The following is a 26,009-nucleotide window of genomic DNA, read 5'->3' as shown; positions in this document are numbered from 1 at the left end:
TACAGAAATCAGAGTAGGCCTTGGCCCACTCAGATGCAGAATCAGACATATATATTAGGGCCTTAGCCCATCTCAGATACAGTATGCATAACAGAACAGGACAGGACAGATTAAACAGATTCCTACCCACTAGCCTCTACACACCAACTCCATCCAACCCTACACACCATGTGGGGATAAAATCAACCCACCCATCCCTACACACCATGCTGTACCGAAAGCGGTACATAATTAGATAATTGTAGCTGTGCTGCCAGATATCAGGCTTAGGAGCCTCTCAGAATACTTCATCCATATACATTAACCCAACCCCGATACAATACAGCATACAATACATGACATGCAATTATGCAATTAACAGATCATACATACAATAGGTGTGCGTGCTAAGGCACGTACAAAACTGTAACACCCCGAACCCGAGACCATCGCCGGTGTCGGACACGAGGGGTTAACAAGCCAAATCCACATATTGCACCCACCAATTTGACATTTCCAGACAAGCTGGAAATCTGTGTCACTGTCACCTTAAAAATCATATCTCGAGTTTCAAAACTCGGAAACTGGTTCCGTAAATTTTCCCTGAATTTAGACTCTTATATCCATCCATGGATTTATTTCTAGAATTTTTGGTCAGGCAAATTTGTACAGTTTATTAGTTAAAGTCACCCATGTTACAGGGATCGACTGCTCTGACCTTCGCGCGTTACAACTTGAATATCTCTCTGTACAGGGCTTTAATACTGGTGCCGTTTGTTTCTAATGAAACTAGACTCAAAATGGAATCTGTAAATATAAGGCATGACTCCTAATTCTTTCTGGATAATTTATAGTAAATTTTTAAAGTTGCGACAGGGGACCCAGAAACCGTTCTGGCCCTGTCTCACAATAGCTTTAATATCTCTTAACATGTAACTCCTATGACCGTTTCGTTTCTTCCATATGAAAGTAGACTCATCAAGGTTCATTTACATAACTTATTCACTATTTAATACCATTCCTACAAATTTTGGTGATTTTTCAAAACCACACCACTGCTGCGGCCAGCATCTGTTTTCAAGGTAACCATTACCTATTTCATGATTTCCACGATTCAATTGGCCCTTTTTGCATACATAGCACAAAGTGTGATCATGATTAACCATTCCAATGGCTAATCTTTTCAAACAATTCCATACCCCATAATGATCATCATACAAACGATTATAGAATCATACTAAAAACGTATATAAGCCATTTTCGCATGGCTATCCAAGCTTACACAAAACCGAAGGGTACATGACCTTCAACATTAGGGTAGTCCTATACATGCCATTTCAAAGTTCAACCAAAATTATACCAAAATGGAGGCTTTGATAGTGTAGATGACTTCGACTTTAATGATCCCGAATCCGATTGCTACCGAGCAAAATCTATAAAACAGAGAGCCAAAGCAACGGAGTAAGCATTTTTATGCTTAGTAAGTCTCAAGCAATAAAATCAGCTTTAACTAAAGCATTACATTCACATAGCCAAATGAATCATTTCATTAATACACATTCACATAATCATACTTACTTCACACTTCATCATTATATACTTTCACAAGATATCAACCAATTCAATAGCTGAAAACTCGTTAGTCGATTGAACGAATGTTACTCAAACATATCGACTTTTCCAATGCACATATAAACATACCTTATCCTTTGGGCTTTTCGAGCGTACTAATTAAATTTATTACAGCAACCAACGCTCACCTCCAGCCCAAGCTTCTTCGGAATACAACCGGATATAACCACATGCACGAATGCCTTCGGTCTTAGCCGGATAGAACGACTTGCACAAATACCTTCGGTATTAGCCCGGATTTAACAACTTGCACGAATGCCTTTGGTCTTAGCCGGATGTAGTCACTAGCACAATTGCCTTGGTCTTAACCGGATATAATTACTAGCATAGATGTCTTGGGACTTAGCCGGATATCATTCAATTGCTCATGCACACACATACATCCATAATCATTACACATCCATGTTTCATTTTCGTTACTAAGGCTCAAACACAAACATATCACTAGCATAATCGCCTTCGGGACTTAGCCCGGGTATCATTCAAATACTCATACACACATAAATCAATAATCATTACACATCCATATTTCATTTCACATAATTGAGTAGGGTCATTTCTTGAGGACTTACCTCGGATGTTGTCGAACGGCTTTGACGGCTATTCGATCACTTTTTCCTTCCCCTTATCCAATTGTGGCCCTCTAAGCTCTTGAGCTAATTTAAACAAATTCAATTTATTAAAGTCTCGCTTGCTAGCCTTGGCGAATACACATATCATTGACTCAACATCACATAACTAAGCACTTTAGTCAATTTTCTTTAATTACGCACACATTCGGCCTTAGCTCACAACAAGGTAGCCGATTACCTAAGTCAAGAATAGGCATCATTAAGCTTGCCTCTAACCGAATGCATGCACAATAATTCCCCTCATGTGGCCGATTATGCTTAGTCATACTTGCACAAAATCAACAATAAATTGCAAGATTTTCACATCATATGTGTACTAGGCCGAATGTACATGCAAATTTCACAACATTCTTCAACAAACTTCTTCTTTAAACAACATATTCATCACTTTCTTCATAATCAAAATATCATGTGCAATCATATATACACATATAGGTGCAAGGCCGAATTTCAAGGTGTCCATAGCCATCCAAAACACAAATTTTAACTAACATGCAAGAAGCATGAACCATGCTCATGAATGCATCATGGCCGAATACATCACAATCATGCCCCTTTCAACTTCAATCATGGTGGTTAAACAAAAAAAAAAACTCAATGTCTTACTTAAGATTGCTACAAAGAAATTTCAAGAGTAGTCAATCCATCATTGCATGCATCATTAGCAAGCTTCACATTTAGCATGCAATGGCTTTAACCCAATAACAACCTTGGCCAAATACCATTTCCATGGCATAACAAGGATTTGAACCATGGCTAACATGCACATCAAGTTAGCAACCAAAACAAGCATGAATCTCATGACACAACCTCATACATACCTTAATCTTGATGCAAGTTTAGCCAAATCTCCTTCTAGATCTCTTCTAAACAAAGAAAATGAAGCAAAAATCTCTTCTTCCTCTTAGGAATTTCGGCCAAAGGAAGGAGGGGAAAAGATGAACAATTTTTTTGTTTTTCTTTCTTAGTCTTTGCTCAAAGAAAGGATGAATGACAACTTTTTTTTCTCTTTCTTTCTCTCTAGCTACGGCACCATGGGGGGGCATCCATGCTCATTTTTTTTTTCTTTTCTTAATTCTTTCTACATAATGCACTAACTAAACATGTTGGAAACATGTTCCCTTGCCCATAATCTAGACATGGCCGGCCACTCATTCAAAATAAATGGAGTATTTGACATGCAACTCCATTTATTTTGCTTCATTCCTTTATTAACCTCTTGAAATTAGCTACATATTTTTAAATCCTTTCACATGAGTCCTTTTTCTTTCGATTCACAATCAAATTAACTAAATCAAAGAATTCAAAATTCACACATGAGCACATATATATTATAGGCATCAAAATAAATTTTTAAATTATTTTTATGCCTCGGTTTTGTGGTACCGAAAACACATTCCGACTAGGGTCAATTTTGGGCTGTCACAAAAACATAGTCAAATTACGAAGTCAGAGGGGTCAAGTAACTCTCACCGACCCTACAGTAGGTCCCAGTCGACTTAGTCGACCTGAGCAACATTCAGAGAATTTTAGAAAATTAGGCTCACACGCCCATGTGGCCTGCTCGTGTGGGCCCACACGGCCCAAATTGGCCTTGGCCGTATGGATCACACGGCCTAACCCAGATTTCTACATGTCCGTGTGGTTCACCCATGTGGCCCACACGGCCTAGCCCGTGTCTCACACACGGCCTCGCTTGCCATTACACGGCCGTGTCATGCACACGTGTCTTGCGCGCATGGACTGGCTCGTCGATCACATGCACGTGTATTGCCACATAGCCTACCACATGGGCGACCACATGCCTGTGTGGCGTCGATAGTTTCGTTTTTTGGCTTTTGCTGATTCTCGTTTTCTGTGTTTTCGGGTACACACCTGGTTCAATTTTTATGCGTAATCACTCCCGGGCAAGCCCAAACCTTGCGAACCACGAATACTTCCCACTACGATTCGGCACTAGAACAGCATCTCACACCAGATTTCTCGCGAGCAAGGGGAAACAATTGCAGAAGAACGAAATCAGATTGATTAAAGGAATAAACAAGAACAAAAGCAAAACGGCAGCAAATGGAAAAGAGAGAGACGGAAGAGAGAAAAAAATGGAGAGAAGGGAAAAAAACGTAGAGATGGAGAGAAATTTCTTTTTTTTTTTAAAACCTATTCGATTTTCCCCAACTCCCCACTATCCCCTAAATCTCTCTACTAAACCCACCTCTCAGAATTTCTGTTTGACCAAAACTCTCTTTGACAAACTAGCAAAAATATTTCCCACGCTCGCGCAGGAATTCAAACTCCAGACCTCTCACACTCCAACACACACCTTAACCACCAGACCAACAGGCCTATTCTGTTATGAAATTACAAATAACTTAATATAAGCCTGCTGACTAGAAGTTAAGGCTTAAATTAGGAAAAAGCCAAAATTCGCTTAAAACATGGCTTGCACTTAGGACCTCACACACACACCCATAACACATAACCACTAAAACAGATACTCAATTGTGTTAAAACCCCACAGAAATAAATTAATAAAAATTTGAGGCGTTACAAAATTAAGGTTTAGAAACGAGATTTGAATGGTGAGATTGCTATTTCGGCAAACCTATTTAAGTCCTCGGTATAGAGATTGACAGGCTTTGATCTATGATTTTAAAGTGATTTAATTTTGTTTTTTGTTGTTTGTAATGCCTTTTTATTGTATTTTATGTACATGTAAAGTGCCAACCCATTTGGGAGCCTCTACAAGCAAGGAAAAAGGCAAACAAAAGCTTATTTAAGCTTTTGTCATTGAAGGAAAGGTTGCAAGGTGAGTGGTCTGGTGTGCTATAAGTAATGCACAATTTAGTGTGTTAAATAGGAGCTTAGGTAGCCTAATCTCCTACCTTAAGTTCCAAGAGTAAGTGTTCGTACTTTTACTTATGTTAACTTGCAAATGTTTCTTTAATATGGTGAAGTATTTATGTGGTGTGTTAAGTGAATATATGTGATGCGAATATGTTAAAATAGAACTTATGACGTGTTGGTTTTATGTACACAACTAAGACTATAGTGTATGTGGCTCAATGAGCAATGTGAATGCACTTAAGGGTGCATGAATTGCGAATGTGATAAGTGGTATGAACATGATATGTGAAAGTTTGCACAAGCCAAAAAATAAGTGTGTGATAAACTGTAACACCCTCAGCCCATATCTATTGTCGGAACAGGGTTTCGGAGTATTACCAGAACGTTCAGAACATTTTATAGATAATTACTATAAATTACTATTCATTTACCGAGATTCTTCAAAACGTCCTTTAAATGGACCCTCGAGGCCTAATACGAGCATTAGAATTGAGTCGAGACTTAACCGAAAACTCATAATATTTTTCGCGACATTTCAAAAATTTTCTAAGGTTGTAGGGCTCACACACCCATGTGGTATAGGGACACGCCCGTGTGATCGGGCCATGTGACTACACACGCCCGTATCCCTAACCTGTGTAACTCTTTGACTTATAAGGCATGAAGAAATTGAAGTCACACGGCCAAGTCACACGCTCGTGTGCTAGGCCGTGTGGTGAATTTTATTTTCAAAATTTAGGTGCAGTTTTCACACGACAGTGTAATACGCCCGTGTCCAAGGCCGTGTCAACTATACGGCTGAGACACATGCCCGTTTCTTTGCTCGTGTGCCCAATTTTTAGGATTATGTTTCTCATTTTTAAGATGCAGGGGACACACGACCGGACCACATGCCTATGGGACAAGCCGTGTGTCACACACGGCCAAGACACATACCCTTGTAGACAAAATAAAGCCATTTTCTAGCTTCATTTGTCACCCAAAACTTACCATTTTCCTGCACCAAAACACACAAGCATATATCCACCAATCCAACATCATATTCACATAAAATTTGCAATCAATCATGTGGTATTATCTCATGCATTAAAGGATATAAACTGACTCTTAGCATAAACTTATATGCTAACATAATTCCATCAAACTAACACATAATAAACACTTATGTGATTATCAAAATATTACCTCGAAAAGAACCGAACTTAGACCATCACTAGCCACTCCAATGGCTAGATTACAAAACAACAATTACAAGCCATCATTGGCCAAATAAGCTTATACATGCCATTATACCAAAACGATATTTTTATTTGTATCAAAATGAGATAATGGATAGTGTGATGACTGCTCCAACCGACTTCTAACCTTTACGAGCTTTGAGCACTATAAAATAGGGAAAATTAAACGGAGTAAGCATTTTATGCTTAGTAAGTTCGTATAACAGAAAATATACTTACCATTCCTATTTATCAATACAAGCATACATAGTCATACTTTCCATAAATTTTGGATGAGTTTACCTAAACACAAACACTTAATCAAACAAGTTAATCACATGACCTCATATAAGAATCAAGTAAACATAGATGAGCTCATCACATTACAAGCTTCCATTAATTTCACATTTCCACACTTCAAGAGCCTTTTCCGTCGAACTATTGAAATTTTGATGGATGTCCGGGTAATATATACATGTGCAAAAGTACTCATTTGGGTACATAATAAAAAAGGCACACTCTTGAGCCGCACATTTTACAATAGGATTACCAGTTCAGGCTAAATCCTATCCATAGCATATGCTCTAGAGAGCATAATATGGATTACCCGTCCGGGCTAAATCCAATTTATAACCTAAGCTCAAGAGGGCTTACATTAGAATTACCCGTCCGGGCTAAATTCTATCTGCAACATATGCACTATTATTCTTAACCCATCGAAATTCCACATTCAACTGGAACATGACAATTTGTCTATTTTTCACAACTTATGACTATTTCATTATGTATATCATCTCATACATATCAAAACAATCATACAATTCAATTTAAGCATATTAACATACATATTTAAGTTACACGAACTTACCTTGAAAATTTTTCGTATTTGAATGTCAACTAATCCGAAACATTTTGCTTTCCTCGATCTAGTTCCGTAGTTAGTCTTTTTCGAATCCATATGAATGAATTTAACTATTAATCTATCACATTTCATTTACATTTGCATTCTATTATATCCTAGGCAAAATTACCATTTTGCCCCTATCCTTTTCAAAAATTCTAATTTCGCCCCTAGGCTCGGAAAATGAAATTCATGAAATTTAACCCTCTTTCCAAGCCTAGCCAAAATTTATATATTACACTTACAGCACATACATTTCACAAATTTTAGAATTTTCCATGGGTTTTACCACTTTTTCATTTTAGTCCCTAAATCAAGTTTTCATCAAAAATTGCTTTGTAAAAGTTGTTTATCTATTAACAACCTTTCATTCTCTACCATAAATTTCTAATTTTCAGCATATTCATCCATGACCCAAATTTCATACCTTGATAACGTTTCAAATAAATCCCCTAAATAGAAAGACAGACTATACCGATTCTGAAAATATAGAAATTACTAAAAACGAGACTTGATTTCATACATTTTTAAGCTTGAAAAGTTTTCTTCCTCTCTCCTATGGTTTCCATAGAAAAATTGGGGAAGATGATATGAAAATAGATTATTTTTTCTTTTTAATTAATTATCATCTATTGATTTTATTGACTTCCAATTTAGTCCCTACCCTTTTCTAATTTTTCCATGGATGAGTCATTAAAATATCTACCAACTACTACTCTTCAATGGTCTAATTATCATATAAGGACATTAAGTTTTGAATTCCATAGCTATTTGATACCAATAGCTACTAGAACCTAACTTTTGTATTTTATGCAATTTAGTCATTTCCCTAATTAAACACAGAATCAGTAAAATTTTCGTACCAAAATTTTCATGTAACCTTCCTATCATGATACCAACCATAAAATAAAATAAAATTTTAATTTTGGCTCAGATTTGTGGTCCCGAAACCACTTTTTCGATCTCACCGAAAATTGGTTGTTACAACTCTCCCCCCTTAAAAATTTTCGTCCTCGAAAATTCTTACTAGAAAAGAGTTTAGGGTATTACTTCCTCATAGTATCTTTCGACTCCCAAGTAGCCTCCTCTAACCCATGCCGTTACCATAAAACTTTTACCAATGCCACATTTTTATTTCTTAGCTCCTTCGTCTCATATGCCAGTATTTTAATCGGTTCTTCATTGTAGGTCATATTAGGCTGAATCTCAACTTCTGTTGGAGTAATAACGTGTGAAGGATCCGATCAATATTGTCATAACATGGACACATGAAACACATTATGAATTTTATCAAGCTCCTATCAATATCATTTAATTCAGATTCGTAATAATAGGTGAAGTCTGAGTGGATTCTTTCTTGGGTATTGTCTATCTCAGTGGTTATCTTCGATTATTTTCCTATTTCATTCTCTGTTGCGTTCTTAGTTAGAATTGTTTAGTAATTTTAGATTAAAAACAATCACTCCAATTTGTCGGCTAGATAATAGAAAAACGGTAATTACTAATACTTTTAGTCCTCGTGGATACGATATTCCCTACTCACCATAGTTACACGATTTTTCAATAGGTGCGCTTACCTTAGTCGTATTTTTAGTTAGTTTAGTGACTATCAAGTTTTTGGCGTTGTTTCCAGGGACTAAAATATTAGGAACACTTTATTTTTATTAATTTAGCCATTTTTATTTTTATTGTAATTTTTTTTTAGTTTAATTTTTGCATTCTAATTTTTTTCAGTTTAATTTTTGCATTCTAATTTTTTTCTTCTTTTATTTGCTTATGGTACGTTCTTTTAGTTTATAACTAGAAGAAACCCATCGAGACAATTGTTATTTGATAGTAAAATTGAAAGTACAGCTCGTAAAAACCGTAGAGAAGCAAGGTAGAGTCGAGAAAATATAGTAGACGAACAAGAGAAAATTATTATTATTGAGGAGATGGGTGACAACCAGAATAATTAGCTACCTCCTGTAATAGTTGCAGATCCAAATCATGTTCATCGTCCTATGTACAATTATGCCAAGCCCACTCTAACTGGCACTGAATCGAGTATTGTGCGACCCACCATTGCTGCAAATAATTTTGAACTAAAGTCACTATTTAGATGATACAACAATTTGTTCAGTTCGATGGTTTGCAAGACAAAGATCCAAATACTTACTTGGTGAATTTCCTGAAAATCTGCAACACTTTCAAGATTAATGGTGTCATTAACGACACCATTCATTTATGGTTATTCCCTTTCTTGTTGAGGAACAAAGCTAAGCAGTGGTTGAACTCTTTACCACGAGGTTTCATTACTACGTGGGTTCAAATGACCGAGAAGCTCCTTCTACAGTACTTCCCATCAGCTAAAACAGCCAAATTAAGGAATGATATCTCTTTTTTCGTACAGATCGATTTAGAAATGTTATATGATGTGTAACAGCCTAATTTTCAGTGGTGTCGGAACAGTGATTCGAGATCACTAAATCCGACAAATGAGTAGGAAATATTATTAATTTATTAAGTATAAGTTAAATGTGAAGTTAGGAAAAATTTTGAAATAGTGAAATGTACAAAAATATATATTAAAATAATTAGAACTGAAAACGAGGTATCGAGACCTCGGGAATTTTAAATCGAGCCATAAATATTTTTATAAGTATTTATGGAGTGTTAATAAGTTAGTATTAAAGTTTCGTCAAGAAATTTTAAAGTACTGATAGCTAATTGAACAAAAAGGACTAAATTGTATCAAATGCAAAATTGTGGGAAATGATTAAATAGCTTAAATGATAAAAGAAAGAGGGTTTAAAAGGCAAATAGACCCAAGGTCTATTTGGGCTGGACGGCAAGAGCATGAAATCACCAAGAAAATAAGGGAAAAATTAGAAAATTGCAAATTTTACTTAATAAAGCTAGGACTAAAGTGGAATTATCTAGATTTCTCTTTATTTTTCTGCATTCTCATCAGCAAAAACACCATGGAAGAGTTCCCTTAAGCTGGTTTTTCATATTTTTACTGCAAGAAAGTTCAATTCTTGATTATTTCTTGAAATTTTTGTATTTTTGTGACTTTTACAACTAGGTCCATTTGTTGCATTCATTAGTTCTTGATTCTATGAAAGAAATTGAGAGTTTCTATGAATATGTGTTGGAAGTATGTGATTAATTGACATAGAATTAGAGCTTTAAATTGTTTATATGCTGATTTTATTGAAAGAATTTAATAGAAAGTGAATGTTTGGGACCTAAATTGTAAAAGAGTTTGAAGTTAGAGTTTTATGTGGAAATTCTAAATTTCAATAGTTATGAAATAACTTATAATGTCTAGGAAAAGTATTAATTGAGAAAATTAGTTTAATTGAGGGGTTAATTAAGTAAGGACTGAATTGTATGAAATGTGAAATTTGGGGCAAAATAAAAATCAACATTTTGCACTAAAACAGTTTTGGACAGCAGCAATAGTCTAACTTTGAAAAATCTCCAAAAATTTTAGAAATCTAATTAGAAGATGAATAAAATATGAAATTAAATCTTATTGAGTCTAGTTTCTTATAGAAGAAATGGTGTAAGCAATGGAATTGTAAATCATGAGATATAATAAGTTTTGTGAGACAATGTCAGAATGATTTCGGGTTCCCCTATTCTGAATTTGGAAAATCATCAAAAATTGGAGAAAAATAATTAAGGGATTAAATTTATATTTTTAAAATCCTTAAAGAGTCTATTTTCAATAGAAATAAGCGGGAACATCATCCGAATCTCGTACGATGAGATAATTAATTCTTAGTGAAGAAGGGGCGGAACTGTCAGACAGCTGAATAGGGGAAACTTTAAAGAATAAACTGTAGTTATTGGGTAAACCAAAAATTTTGAAAATTTTATGGTAATAAGATAAGTAAGTCTAGTTTTAGGGAAAATTAGCGGAACTTAATTTTGAGTTCTGTAGCTTAAGATATAAATAATTTAGTGACTATGACGCAAATGGACAGTTTTGAATATACATAAGTAAATATTGAAATTATTGATAATGTTACTTGTTGCATGTTATATAAATTAACGATATGGAATGGAGAGGAGGAGGAGGAAAATATGTATGAATATTCAGCTAGCATGGCTAATTTGTATGTTTTAAGCTCATGGACTAAATTGAATAAAAGTAAAATTTTATGGGCAATTTTGTAAAAAAATGTTAGAAATGACCAATTTGCATGAAATGGATTATTTTATTATTTAAATTACAAAATTGAATGAAATTATTAATTTAGCTCAAGATCAGGGAAAAACATGTTTTAAGGATTAAATTGAAAAGTGTTGAAATTATGGAAAATTTTGACATTTTAGAGAATTCATAGGTTGTTATCAATTTGTGTGAGAATAACGGCTAGAAATAAGGATTAAATTGAAATAATTTTATTTTATTTTAACCTAAGGATGAAATCGTCATTAATTAAAAGTTTAGGGGTAAAATGATAATTTTGTTTAGAGCATTAGTTAATGTATTATAACATGAAATAAATGAAAACGACGATCAAATTTCTTTATAAAGATCCGGATAACTTGAACACGAGACTTGAACGTGGAAAAAAAAAGATATCGGATTAATGAAATATCTGATAAATGAATCGGTAAATCCGGTAATGCTCCGTAACTCTATTTCGATGACGGATTCGGGTTAGGGGCGTTACATTTATTGGTATCAGAGCTAAGGTTTAGTCGGTTCTCAGACCGAACGTAGCATATGTGAAGTCTAGAAATACATCCCATTATTTAACTTGTGATAAGATAATTTAATATCTTCCAGCTCTGATGAGATTTATTTTACTTAAAGATAGAGATACTTTCCCAACCGAGCTAATTACGATAATGTTGAAAGCGATACTCAAATATGTGAGCAAAAGTAGATTATGATGAGTCGGAACTCATAAAGGTATAAATAAATGTTATATTTAAATTTATGTGTATAGTAAGTAAAATTTTAAGGTAAGTATTAATATTGAATTAAACTTGTATGGATATATGTGATTGATGTGGAAATAGAATTTTGGATATATGTTATATTTGAAAATTTTATTAATTGGGAATGTGATGAAATTGATATGAATATGTGATTAATTGAAATGTGTATTGATTGGAAACTGGAAAGTGAATTGAATACCCTATTAACTGTACCGGACTGAGTCGGATATAGTTGGCATGCCATAGGATTTTGACAAGGGATTTGGAGATGAGATTTGGATATGCTGATGCTTATATCCTTCGGATTTATCCGAAGAGGAACTTTGTGCTATTCTGGTGTGTTTTGGATGGATTATATTATTCTAGTGTGTTTTGGAGGATTATACTGGTGTGTTTTGGTTGGACATTTTGGTGTGTTTGGATGGAATCCGTGTATCCGCCAAAGTCCGAGTCTTGTTAATAGGGGTAAATATGAATATTAAGTGAAATTGAAATGAGAATTGAATTCCCTATTAACTTGTCGGACTAGTCGGATATAATTGGCATGCCATAGGAATTGGAAGTGTACGGGATTTGTAAGCTTTACTGATCAGGCACTTTATGTGTCGTATTTCAGGCATCTTGTGTGTCGCAGCAGGCACCTCGTGTGTCGTTTCAGGCACTTTTGTGTCGTATTCTGATCAGGTACTATGTACCGTTTTAGGCACAATGTGCCTTATTGGTGTGTTTGGTTGGATCCGTGTATCCGTCTGAGTCCGAGTTATGTTAATAGGGTTGAGTAAACGAAATGAGAAAATAGAATGAATTTGATCTATTAAACTATTGAAAGTGTGAAAAAGTGGAATTATGAAAAGAAATGTGAATTGTGAATTGAAATAGAGATATGAGATTGAAAGCTTGAACCAAAGGTTTATGAATTGATTAAAGATAATATAGATGATATATGATGCCATTTGATGAAAGACTATTGCCGAGATATGAAATTAAAGCATAATTAACACATATGACTTATATTGTTACATGTTTGATATCTATTATTTATTATAGTATTTATAATTTGAATTATGGTAATACCATTGAGTACAAACATACTCAACGTGACGATTGTATTACTATAATTCAAATTATTTATTATTAAATGTTAAATTTAAATTATGTATATGGTAAGAGAAGTATGAGTTAGTGATATTGAGCTATTTGAAATGTGTTTATGATGAGAAGGAACTTAGAAATGTAAGAATAGAAGTTCATGATATGTATGTGACAATGTACGAAATGAGATAATCAAAAGTTGAGAAATGATGAAACGTGAATGAAATGAAAGTTTATATTGTGATAAAATTATCTATGTTTGTGTGGCATTCATAAGATATTATGTGTCTGACTTGTTTGGTTAAGTAAATGCTATGAGTAAATTTACTCAAAATTCATGGAATGTATGTTTAAGTACACTAGTTTGAAATGGATAATTGAAAAGTTCGTGTAACATAATCATGTATGTTAATTTGTTTGAAGTGAATTATGTAATTGTGATGATATGATGTTGATGATAAACGCTAAGTTATATGTGTGTATTTATGAGAACTCAGTTAGAGGCTTTACGACCTCACCCTCTTACCAATGTAGTATTTTATAATGAAAATTTACAAAAAAAAATGTTGAATAAGTTCACAAATGTGAAACTAATGAGTACAGTAATGGAATAATTAATAATGCAGACGGAGTTGAAAATAGTTTGACAAGTGAATACAGTTTAAAAAAAAAGATATCAGATTATTCTAAAGATCATTCAGATTACGTAATGTCACGGTTAAAGAAAAAGTTAACTTCAGCTAGTCGACTTATTCAGATACAATGTCTGAAGTATGTGTTTGCTGAAATTTTTCCCGAATTGGTTTTCGTTAGTGAATAGAATGATACGGGGTTCATGATGACAGAATTAGTAAAAAAAATGATAATTGAGTAGTAAAGATGTCTATGTGTGATAGTTACAGTTGAAACGAATATGATCATCTTTTCTAAGTATTCTATATATTCTTTTATCCTCAGAGATATGTGTGTGGTTGTTCAGTCTCTGGTGGAGTTCTGATGTTTTGAGAATGCTAGTTAATTATGATGTTAGACGAAAGCCCTACTGGTCTAGTCGGTTTATGATCGTCATTTCTTCATCTTCTTGGAATTCTATTTTAATATGTTGGAAATGAAGTTAATGGTAAAGATTTATATGAAACTATTCTTATATTTCTACTGATTATGATTTTGTTTTATACATGCGGGAAATATATTATCTCTGTTATGATGGAAGTCCAGAGTCGGTAAGTAGTGTTTTTCTTCTGGCTTTCTTTGAGAAATTATCAAGATCTTTATTATCTTCTTGTGAGTTAGATGTACTAGTGATTGCACGAGCGTTACATAATATCTTTGAGTTCATGTTCAGATGTCTATTTGTTAGCAAGTAAGCCGAACATTAAGAACATTTAGGATTATTGCAATCAATGATAATATTAGTGTGTTATGAGATAGAATGACTATAGATTTCGAATTGAGATTGTCATTAACATCGGAAAGGAAAATGTTATTTAGTTTATGGTTGTTCATTTGACAAAGAAAGATCTGTATGATCATTTCAGTAGGTACAGAGTTTTCATTTAACAGATCAGCTGAGTATATGTATCCCTGAGAGGGTAATTTAAAATTTTGACAGTATGTTCCAACATTGTGTTCTAGAGTTCAAAGGTGAATGGAAAAAGACATTCGAGGTTAAATCAAATTGTGATTCTGAGAAGTTAGTAAAGGTGTTTTATGAGTGTTGAAAGCAACTTCTTCTGGTAAGATTTTCGGGGACGAAAATCCCTAAAGGGGGAGAGAGTTGTAACAGCCTAATTTTCAGTGGTGTCGGAACAGTGATTCGAGATCACTAAATCCGACAAATAAGTAGGAAATATTATTAATTTATTGAGTATAAGTTAAATGTGAAGTTAGGAAAAATTTTGAAATAGTGAAATGTACAAAAATATATATATTAAAATAATTAGAATTGAAAACGAGGTATCGAGACCTCGGGAATTTTAAATCGAGCCATAAATATTTTATAAATATTTATGGAGTGTTAATAAGTTAGTATTAAAGTTTCGTCAAGAAATTTTAAAATCTTGATAGCTAATTGAACAAAAGGACTAAATTGTATCAAATGCAAAATTGTGGGAAATGATTAAATAGCTTAAATGATAAAAGAAAGAGGGTTTAAAAGGCAAATAGACCCAAGGTCTATTTGGGCTGGACGGCAAGAGCATGAAATCACCAAGAAGATAAGGGCAAAATTGGAAAATTACAAAATTTACTTAATAAAGCTAGGACTAAAGTGGAATTATCTAGATTTCTCTTTATTTTTCTGCATTCTCATCAGAAAAAACACCATGGAAGAGTTCCCTTAAGCTGGTTTTTCATATTTTTACTGCAAGTAAGTTCAATTCTTGATTATTTCTTGAAATTTTTGTGTTTTTGTGACTTTTACAACTAGGTCCATTTGTTGAAGTCATTAGTTCTTGATTCTATGAAAGAAATTGAAAGTTTCTATGAATATGTGCTAGAAGTATATGATGAATTGACATAGAATTAGAGCTTTAAATTGTTTATATGCTGATTTTATTGAAAGAATTGAATAGAAAGTGAATGTTTAGGACCTAAATTGTAAAAGAGTTTGAAGATAGAGTTTTATGTGGAAATTCTGAATTTCAATAGTTATGAAATAACTTATAATGTCTAGGAAAAGTATTAATTTAGAAAATTAGTTTAATTGTGGGGTTAATTAAGTAAGGACTGAATTGTATGAACTGTGAAATTTGGGGCAAAATAAAAATCAACATTTTGCACTAAAATTGTTTTGGACAGCAGCAATAGTCTAACTTTGAAAAATCTCCAAAAATTTTAGAAATCTAATTAGAAGATGAATAAAATGTGAAATTAAATCTTATTGAGTCTAGTTTCTTATAGAAGAAACGGTGTAAGCAATGGAATTGTAAATCATGAGATATAATAAGTTTTGTGAGACAATGTCAGAATGATTTTGGGTTCCCCTATTCTGAATTTGGAAAATCATAAAAAATTGGAGAAAAATAATTAAGGGATTAAATTTATATTTTTAAAATCCTTAAAGAGTCTATTTTCAATAGAAATAAGCGGGAACATCATCCGAATCTTGTACGATGAGATAATTAATTCTTAGTGAAGAAGGGTCGGAACTGTCAAATAGCTGAACAGGGGAAACTTTAAAGAATAAACTGTAGTTATTGGCTAAACCAAAAATTCTGAAAATTTTATGGTAATAAGATAAGTAAGTCTCGTTTTAGGGAAAATTAGCAGATCATAATTTTGAGTTCTGTAGCTTAAGATATAAATAATTTAGTGACTATGACGCAAATGGACAGTTTTGAATATACATAAGTAAATAGTGAAATTATTGATAATGTTACTTGTTGCATGTTATATAAATTAAGGATGTGGAATGGAGAGGAGAAGGAGGAAAATATGTATGAATATTCAGCTAGCATGGCTAATTTGTATGTTTTAAGCTCATGGACTAAATTGAATAAAAGTAAAATTTTATGGGCAATTTTTGTAAAAAAATGTTAGAAATGACCAATTTGCATGAAATGGATTATTTTATTATTTAAATTACAAAATTGAATGAAATTATTAATTTAGCTCAAGATCAGGGGAAAAACATGTTTTAAGGATTAAATTGAAAAGTGTTGAAATTATGGAAAATTCTGACATTTTATAGAATTCATAGGTTGTTATCAATTTGTGTGAGAATAACGGCTAGAAATAAGGATTAAATTGAAATTATTTTATTTTATTTTAACCTAAGGATGAAATCATCATTAATTAAAAGTTTAGGGGTAAAATGATAATTTTGTTTAGAGCATTAGTTGAATGTATTATAACATGAAATAAATGAAACGATGATCAAATTTCTTTATAAAGATCCGGATAACTTGAACACGAGACTTGAACGTGGAAAAAAAAAGATATCGGATTAATGAAATATCTGATAAATGAATCGGTAAATCCGGTAATGCTCCGTAACTCTATTTCGGTGACGGATTCGGGTTAGGGGCGTTACATGATGCATGAGAAAGGTATAAGGATTTATTAAGACAGTGCCCTCACCATGGGTTACCTCTATGGCTACAGGTTCAAACCTTCTACAACGGTTTGAATCCCTCAACTAGATAGTTGATCGATGCACCATCCGGTGGCACAGTTAACAATAAAACACTCGAAGCGACTTATGAATTTATTGAGGAGATGACATTGAATAATTATCAGTGGCAAGTCATAAGGACGAAGCCGATAAAAGCAGCCGCTGTTTTCAACTTAGATGCAGTCACCATGTTCTCAAATCAGATGGAACAATTAAATAAGAAAATTGATGGTTCATATGTTTCTACGCAGGTACATCTGGTGATGCAATGTGATACAAATGGAGGAGGAATGAATAATCCAGAATGTTTACCCTTCGCTCCTAGCACAGAAAACGAGCAAATCAATTATATAGGTAATAATTCTAGGCCTCAAAATAACCCTTATAGTAATAACTATAATGCAGGTTGGAGGAACCATTCCAATTTCTCTTGGAATGGTCAAGGAAATCAAAGAGCACAACCCCCTCCAGGCTTCCAACAACAACCTTACCAACAAGAGAAGAACTTGAACCTCAAAGAGATGTTAACAAAGTTTATCTCGATGTCAGAAACCCACTATCGAAACACTGAGGTAGCATTGAAGAATCAGCAAGCATCAATTCAAGAGCTCGAGAACCAAATAGGTTAGCTTGGTAAGTTAATCTCAGAAAGTCCACAAGGTAGTTTTCTTAGCAATACCGAAACTAACCCAAGGCTGAATCTCAACTTCTGTTGGAGTAATAACGTGTGAAGGATCCGATCAATATTGTCATAACATGGACACATGAAACACATTATGAATTTTATCAAGCTCCGATCAATATCATTTAATTCAGATTCGTAATAATAGTTTGACAAGTGAATACAGTTTAAAAAAAAAGATATCAGATTATTCTAAAGATCATTCAGATTACGTAAATTCACGGTTAAAGAAAAAGTTAACTTCAGCTAGTCGACTTATTCAGATACAATGTCTGAAGTATGTGTTTGCTGAAATTTTTCCCGAATTGGTTTTCGTTAGTGAACAGAATGATGCGGGGTTCATGATGACAGAATTAGTAAAAAAAAATGATAATTGAGTAGTAAAGATGTCTATGTGTGATAGTTACAGTTGAAACGAATATGATCATCTTTTCTGGGTATTCTATATATTCTTTTATCCTCAGAGATATGTGTGTGGTTGTTCAGTCTCTGGTGGAGTTCTGATGTTTTGAGAATGCTAGTTAATTAATGATGTTAGACGAAAGCCCTACTGGTCTAGTCGGTTTATGATCGTCATTTCTTCATCTTCTTGGAATTCTATTTTAATATGTTGGAAATGAAGTTAATGGTAAAAATTTATATGAAACTATTCTTATGTTTCTACTGATTATGATTTTGTTTTATACATGCGGGAAATATATTATCTCTGTTATGATGGAAGTCCAGAGTCGGTAAGTAGTGTTTTTCTTCTGGCTTTCTTTGAGAAATTATCAAGATCTTTATTATCTTCTTGTGAGTTAGATGTACTAGTGATTGCACGAGCGTTACATAATATCTTTGAGTTCATGTTCAGATGTCTATTTGTTAGCAAGTAAGCCGAACATTAAGAACATTTAGGATTATTGCAATCAATGATAATATTAGTGTGTTATGAGATAGAATGACTATAGATTTCGAATTGAGATTGTCATTAACATCGGAAAGGAAAATGTTATTTAGTTTATGGTTGTTCATTTGACAAAGAAAGATCTGTATGATCATTTCAGTAGGTACAGAGTTTTCATTTAACTGATCAGCTGAGTATATGTATCCCTGAGAGGGTAATTTAAAATTTTGACAGTATGTTCCAACATTGTGTTCTAGAGTTCAAAGGTGAATGGAAAAAGACATTCGAGGTTAAATCAAATTGTGATTCTGAAAAGTTAGTAAAGGTGTTTTATGAGTGTTGAAAGCAACTTCTTCTGGTAAGATTTTCGGGGACGAAAATCCCTAAAGGGGGAGAGAGTTGTAACAGCCTAATTTTCAGTGGTGTCGGAACAGTGATTCGAGATCACTAAATCCGACAAATGAGTAGGAAATATTATTAATTTATTGAGTATAAGTTAAATGTGAAGTTAGGAAAAATTTTGAAATAGTAAAATGTACAAAAATATATATATTAAAATAATTAGAATTGAAAACGAGGTATCGAGACCTCGAGAATTTTAAATCGAGCCATAAATATTTTTATAAATATTTATGGAGTGTTAATAAGTTAGTATTAAAGTTTCGTCAAGAAATTTTAAAGTACTGATAGCTAATTGAACAAAAAGCACTAAATTGTATCAAATGCAAAATTGTGGGAAATGATTAAATAGCTTAAATGATAAAAGAAAGAGGGTTTAAAAGGCAAATAGACCCAAGGTCTATTTGGGCTGGACGGCAAGAGCATGAAATCACCAAGAAAATAAGGGCAAAATTGGAAAATTACAAAATTTACTTAATAAAGCTAGGACTAAAGTGGAATTATCTAGATTTCTCTTTATTTTTCTGCATTCTCATCAGAAAAAACACCATGGAAGAGTTCCCTTAAGCTGGTTTTTCATATTTTTACTGCAAGTAAGTTCAATTCTTGATTATTTCTTGAAATTTTTGTGTTTTTGTGACTTTTACAACTAGGTCCATTTGTTGAAGTCATTAGTTCTTGATTCTATGAAAGAAATTGAAAGTTTCTATGAATATGTGCTGGAAGTATATGATGAATTGACATAGAATTAGAGCTTTAAATTGTTTATATGCTGATTTTATTGAAAGAATTGAATAGAAAGTGAATGTTTAGGACCTAAATTGTAAAAGAGTTTGAAGATAGAGTTTTATGTGGAAATTTTGAATTTCAATAGTTATGAAATAACTTATAATGTCTAGGAAAAGTATTAATTAAGAAAATTAGTTTAATTGAGGGGTTAATTAAGTAAGGACTGAATTGTATGAACTGTGAAATTTGGGGCAAAATAAAAATCAACATTTTGCACTAAAACAGTTTTGGACAGCAGCAATAGTCTAACTTTGAAAAATCTCCAAAAATTTTAGAAATCTAATTAGAGGATGAATAAAATGTGAAATTAAATCTTATTGAGTCTAGTTTCTTATAGAAGAAACGGTGTAAGCAATGGAATTGTAAATCATGAGATATAATAAGTTTTGTGAGACAATGTCAGAATGATTTCGGGTTCCCCTATTCTGAATTTGGAAAATCATAAAAAATTGGAGAAAAATAATTAAAGGATTAAATTTATATTTTTAAAATCCTTAAAGAGTCTATTTTCAATAGAAATAAGCGGGAACATCATCCGAATCTCGTACGATGAGATAATTAATTCTTAGTGAAGAAGGGTCGGAACTATCAAATAGCTGAACAGGGGAAACTTTAAAGAATAAACTGTAGTTATTGGCTAAACCAAAAATTCTGAAAATTTTATGGTAATAAGATAAGTAAGTCTAGTTTTAGGGAAAATTAGCAGATCTTAATTTTGAGTTCTGTAGCTTAAGATATAAATAATTTAATGACTATGACGCAAATGGACAGTTTTGAATATACATAAGTAAATAGTGAAATTATTGATAATGTTACTTGTTGCATGTTATATAAATTAAGGATGTGGAATGGAGAGGAGAAGGAGGAAAATATGTATGAATATTCAGCTAGCATAGCTAATTTGTATGTTTTAAGCTCATGGACTAAATTGAATAAAAGTAAAATTTTATGGGCAATTTTTGTAAAAAAATGTTAGAAATGACCAATTTGCATGAAATGGATTATTTTATTATTTAAATTACAAAATTGAATGAAATTATTAATTTAGCTCAAGATCAGGGGAAAAAACATGTTTTAAGGATTAAATTGAAAAGTGTTGAAATTATGGAAAATTCTGACATTTTATAGAATTCATAGGTTGTTATCAATTTGTGTGAGAATAACGGCTGGAAATAAGGATTAAATTGAAATTATTTTATTTTATTTTAACCTAAGGATGAAATCGTCATTAATTAAAAGTTTAGGGGTAAAATGATAATTTTGTTTAGAGCATTAGTTGAATGTATTATAACATGAAATAAATGAAACGATGATCAAATTTCTTTATAAAGATCCGGATAACTTGAACACGAGACTTGAACGTGGAAAAAAAAAGATATCGGATTAATGAAATATCTGATAAATGAATCGGTAAATCCGGTAATGCTCCGTAACTCTATTTCGGTGACGGATTCGGGTTAGGGGCGTTACATGATGCATGAGAAAGGTATAAGGATTTATTAAGACAGTGCCCTCACCATGGGTTACCTCTATGGCTACAGGTTCAAACCTTCTACAACGGTTTGAATCCCTCAACTAGATAGTTTGTCGATGCACCATCCGGTGGCACAGTTAACAATAAAACACTCGAAGCGACTTATGAATTTATTGAGGAGATAACATTGAATAATTATCAGTGGCAAGTCATAAGGACGAAGCCGATAAAAGCAGCCGCTGTTTTTAACTTAGATGCAGTCACCATGTTCTCAAATCAGATGGAACAATTAAATAAGAAAATTGATGGTTCATATGTTTCTACGCAGGTACATCCGGTGATGCAATGTGATACAAATGGAGGAGGAATGAATAATCCAGAATGTTTACCCTTCGCTCCTAGCACAGAGAACGAGCAAATCAATTATATGGGTAATAATTCTAGGCCTCAAAATAACCCTTATAGTAATAACTATAATGCAGGTTGGAGGAACCATCCCAATTTCTCTTGGAATGGTCAAGGAAATCAAAGAGCACAACCCCCTCCAGGCTTCCAACAACAACCTTACCAACAAGAGAAGAACTTGAACCTCAAAAAGATGTTAACAAAGTTTATCTCGATGTCAGAAACCCACTTTCGAAACACTGAGGTAGCATTGAAGAATCAGCAAGCATCAATTCAAGAGCTCGAGAACCAAATAGGTTAGCTTGGTAAGTTAATCTCAGAAAGTCCACAAGGTAGTTTTCTTAGCAATACCGAAACTAACCCAAGGGAGCAGCTTCATGCAATTACTGTGCGAGATGAAGAAGGGTTAGTTGAATCTGAACAAGAATCAAGGCAAAAAATTGTGGTAAATAACGATAAGGTTAGGGTAAGCCAGAAAGAGCAAAAATCGATCGTTAAGGAATATAAACTTCGAGTTCTATATCTTAATGAGACAAAAAGAGATCACACAAATTAAAAATTTGGTAAATTTCTCAAACTTTTAAAGAAATTACATATTAACTTACCATTTGTTGAAGCTTTTTTGCAGATGCCCAATTATGTCAAATTTTTAAATGAGCTTTTGGTAAACAAAAGGAAGTTAGATGATCCATCGACTGTGTAGCTAAATGTAGTTTGCTCAGTCATATTGCAAAATAAACTACCCAACAAACTGAAAGATTCAGGAAGTTTTACTATTCCATGTTTAATTTGTAGTTTAAGTATTGATAATACTTTGGCTGATTTAGGGGTGTATTAATGTCATGTCCTGTAAAATGTTTAAACAATTAGGTCTTGGGAAACCCAAACAAACTAGGATAAGTATTTAATTAGTGGATAGAACCGTTAGATATCCTAGGGGTGTTGTTGAGGATGTTCTTGATAAAATAGATAACTTCATATTTCCTGCTGACTTTGTTATTTTAGATATGGATGATGACAGTGAGGTACATTTAATTTTAGGACGACCCTTTTTAGCAACTACTAGAACCATAATTAATGTTGGTGTGGGTGAATTAATACTTCATGTAGGTGACGAATCAATTACTCTTCAAGCTCGTGATTCTATTAGAACATCTAGTAATCAAGATGATTTTAAATCTTCTATTAATGGTAGTCACTATATAGCTCAACCTTCTTTGCAGGAAATCTCACGAGAGATCATGAAGGAGCCACGTTCCAATCAATGCGATAGAAGCAGAACGATTTATGATTAAGGAATGTTACAAATCGATGAACTAGATGAATGGCGAACACATGTCAAGGAGAAACTGAAGAAGCACAATGAAGAGCCAAATCGACGCCATAATGAGCATGTGGATGGAACAAACCAATTTAAGGTTGGGGTCGAGGTACTACTAAACGAAACGGACCCACAAATTGCCCCTACGGAGCTTAATGCAAACAAATCAAACCTATTTACGATACTAAACGTCTTCTCATACGGTACAGTCGAGGTAACTCATTTTGAATTTGGCACATTTAACATAAACAAATCTCGACTTAAACTTTATTTTGGTAATAGAATTGATAACGAGAAAGAGGAGATTCGGCTCCGCGAACCACCGTGACCGTGAGAATACAAGGTAAGTCAAGCTTAGACTCTAAATAAGCGCTTCTCAGGAGGCAACCCGAATGTTTAACTTTTGCTAATTCTTTTAATTCTATTGCATGCTAATTTGAAGTCTTAAAAAAAAATTGTTTTTTGACCCACACTGGCATGTGGCACACATGGCCTGGCCACACGGGCGTGTCCTTCGCCATGTGCACAACAAAGGGTCGACAGTGAGTTACATGGCCTGGCGACATGGCCATGTGACCCACACGGCCTAAACACACGTGCTTGTCCTTGGCCATGTGGATACTGGGACTTAAATTTTCAAAAATTCAATGGTTACATGGCCTAAAATGGCCCACACGGCCTGGAGACAGGGTCGTGTGAAACTTAGAGCTAATTATTTCAATTTTAAATCAACTCAGAGAGTTACACGGGCAAGGCATACGGTCGTGTAAGAGACACATCCGGGTCACACAGGCATGGGAGAAGCGAAGGAGATCACACACGGCTTGGACACACGAGCGTGTCCAAGGCCATGTGAAAATTGGGCTTAATTTTTAATTGCACACAGGCTAAAAACACCCCACACAACCATATGACACGGCCATGTGGCCCAAACCCTAAAATTTCTTTTCTCAATTTGTCTTTTTCTTCTTCCCCAAGCAAGCCACCCCCTTTCCACCCACGCACAACCCCACTTCCCACATGTAACCCCTCATCGTAACTCTGGCGACCGTCTTCCGTCGGTCTTCCCCTCTTACCCTTATTTTATTTTATTTTATTTATTTATTTGTTATTTGTTGTATTATTTATTTTTATTTTACTGATCTTTTTTTCCTTTTCTTATTCTTCTTTTTCTTATTCTTATACTTTAGATTTTAAATTTATTTTAATATTTCTACTATTTCTATTATTTTTAGTATTTTTTAGTATTTTTTTACTATTACCTTTAATTTTATTGGTATCATTGAGTTTATTTCTTTTCTTTTTGTTTATTTTATTATTTTTTTAGTTGCTTTATTTTTATTTTCTTAGACTTATTTCATTTATTATCTTTTGAACTATGTTTTTATTTTTATTTTTATGGTTATCTCTAATTGAGTTGTAACATCTTAATCTTCTTCCTTATTTGTGTCTATTTTCTTCTTAGTTTGCACAGAATCATACACTTCACTTTGAATTGCTTACAATTCCGCTTTTCACTATTCTGGCAATTTCATCTAATATTCAGGGCAATTTCAATTTTCTCCCTCTCTTATGATATTTTGCGTACACTGCGCTTACATTTGTTTGTACATTGAGGAAAATGTACATCTTAAGTGTGGGGAGGTTTTTTTTTATATGACTACTATTAGAAAATCCCTGAATTATTATTGTGCTTAAGTAATTTTCTCATACTTCCATTAAATTGAATTTTTGTCAATTTGGGATTTTTGTTGATGTGTTTTGGATTAATTTGTAGATATTTGTGCATTGGTTGATTTAAAATTTAATACATCAGAGAATCAAGCATGATCAGTTTATTTTCAAAATTAAAAATTTTAGATTGTTTCCCTGAATTGAGGTACTATCTTGAAGTTTTAAATTTGCAAGTTTGACATCAAAAACCATGATTTTTTGTGAGATTTTGAGGCTTTAGAGCATAAATTTTTCTTGCTCATTTTATTATTGGTTATGAGTATGTCAATTTGATTTGTTATTCTAGAACTTGCTTTGATTATACATGTCGAAACCACACTTTTGATTTGATAAACTGAGATGATAAAGGCACTTAGTTTTAACCCACTTATTCCATAAAAAGCCTACCTTTTTATCCCTTAGTGAACTCCGTTGAGCTTAACACGCCGTTTCTTGGTTTACCCATTAATGTTATCCCATAACTCTTTATTTTTTGTTCGTTAAAACTTTTGCCCAGTTTATTAACTCCCTTTTTGTTGAGATTTGATTTGGTTAGTTACTTAACTATGCTCTTCTATTTGATTTGCTGAATTATTTTTGATTATTCTAGATTAAAAAAACAAACAAAAAAAAGAGAAGAAGAAAATTTTTTTGATTATTATTTAGTTCTATGTTGATTGAGCTTGAACAGTTAAATTAATATTTTGAGAAGAAACTCGTTTTCTTATCCTTGAATAGTTCTTAATTTATTCACTTGTTTTTAATTCAGCCTTTGTTTATTTTTCTAGTTTGGTAATTTATCAATTCAATCTCGATTTTAACCAACATTTCAACCATTCTCCACACCCTTAACCTAAACCCCATTACAACGTCTTAAAGACCTTTTGATTTGTGTATCATATCTTTTTATAGTGGTGGAGATTTGATTTTCACGCAAGCCTATGGTAATGACTTTTCTTATTTGACTATTGAATGCTTATTCTTGAAC

Source organism: Gossypium arboreum, chromosome 10 (genome assembly GCF_025698485.1).
Source record: "Gossypium arboreum isolate Shixiya-1 chromosome 10, ASM2569848v2, whole genome shotgun sequence".
Taxonomy (NCBI): Eukaryota; Viridiplantae; Streptophyta; class Magnoliopsida; order Malvales; family Malvaceae; genus Gossypium; species Gossypium arboreum.
The sequence above is the reverse complement of the archived record's forward strand: the minus strand, read 5'-3'. Positions refer to the sequence as shown.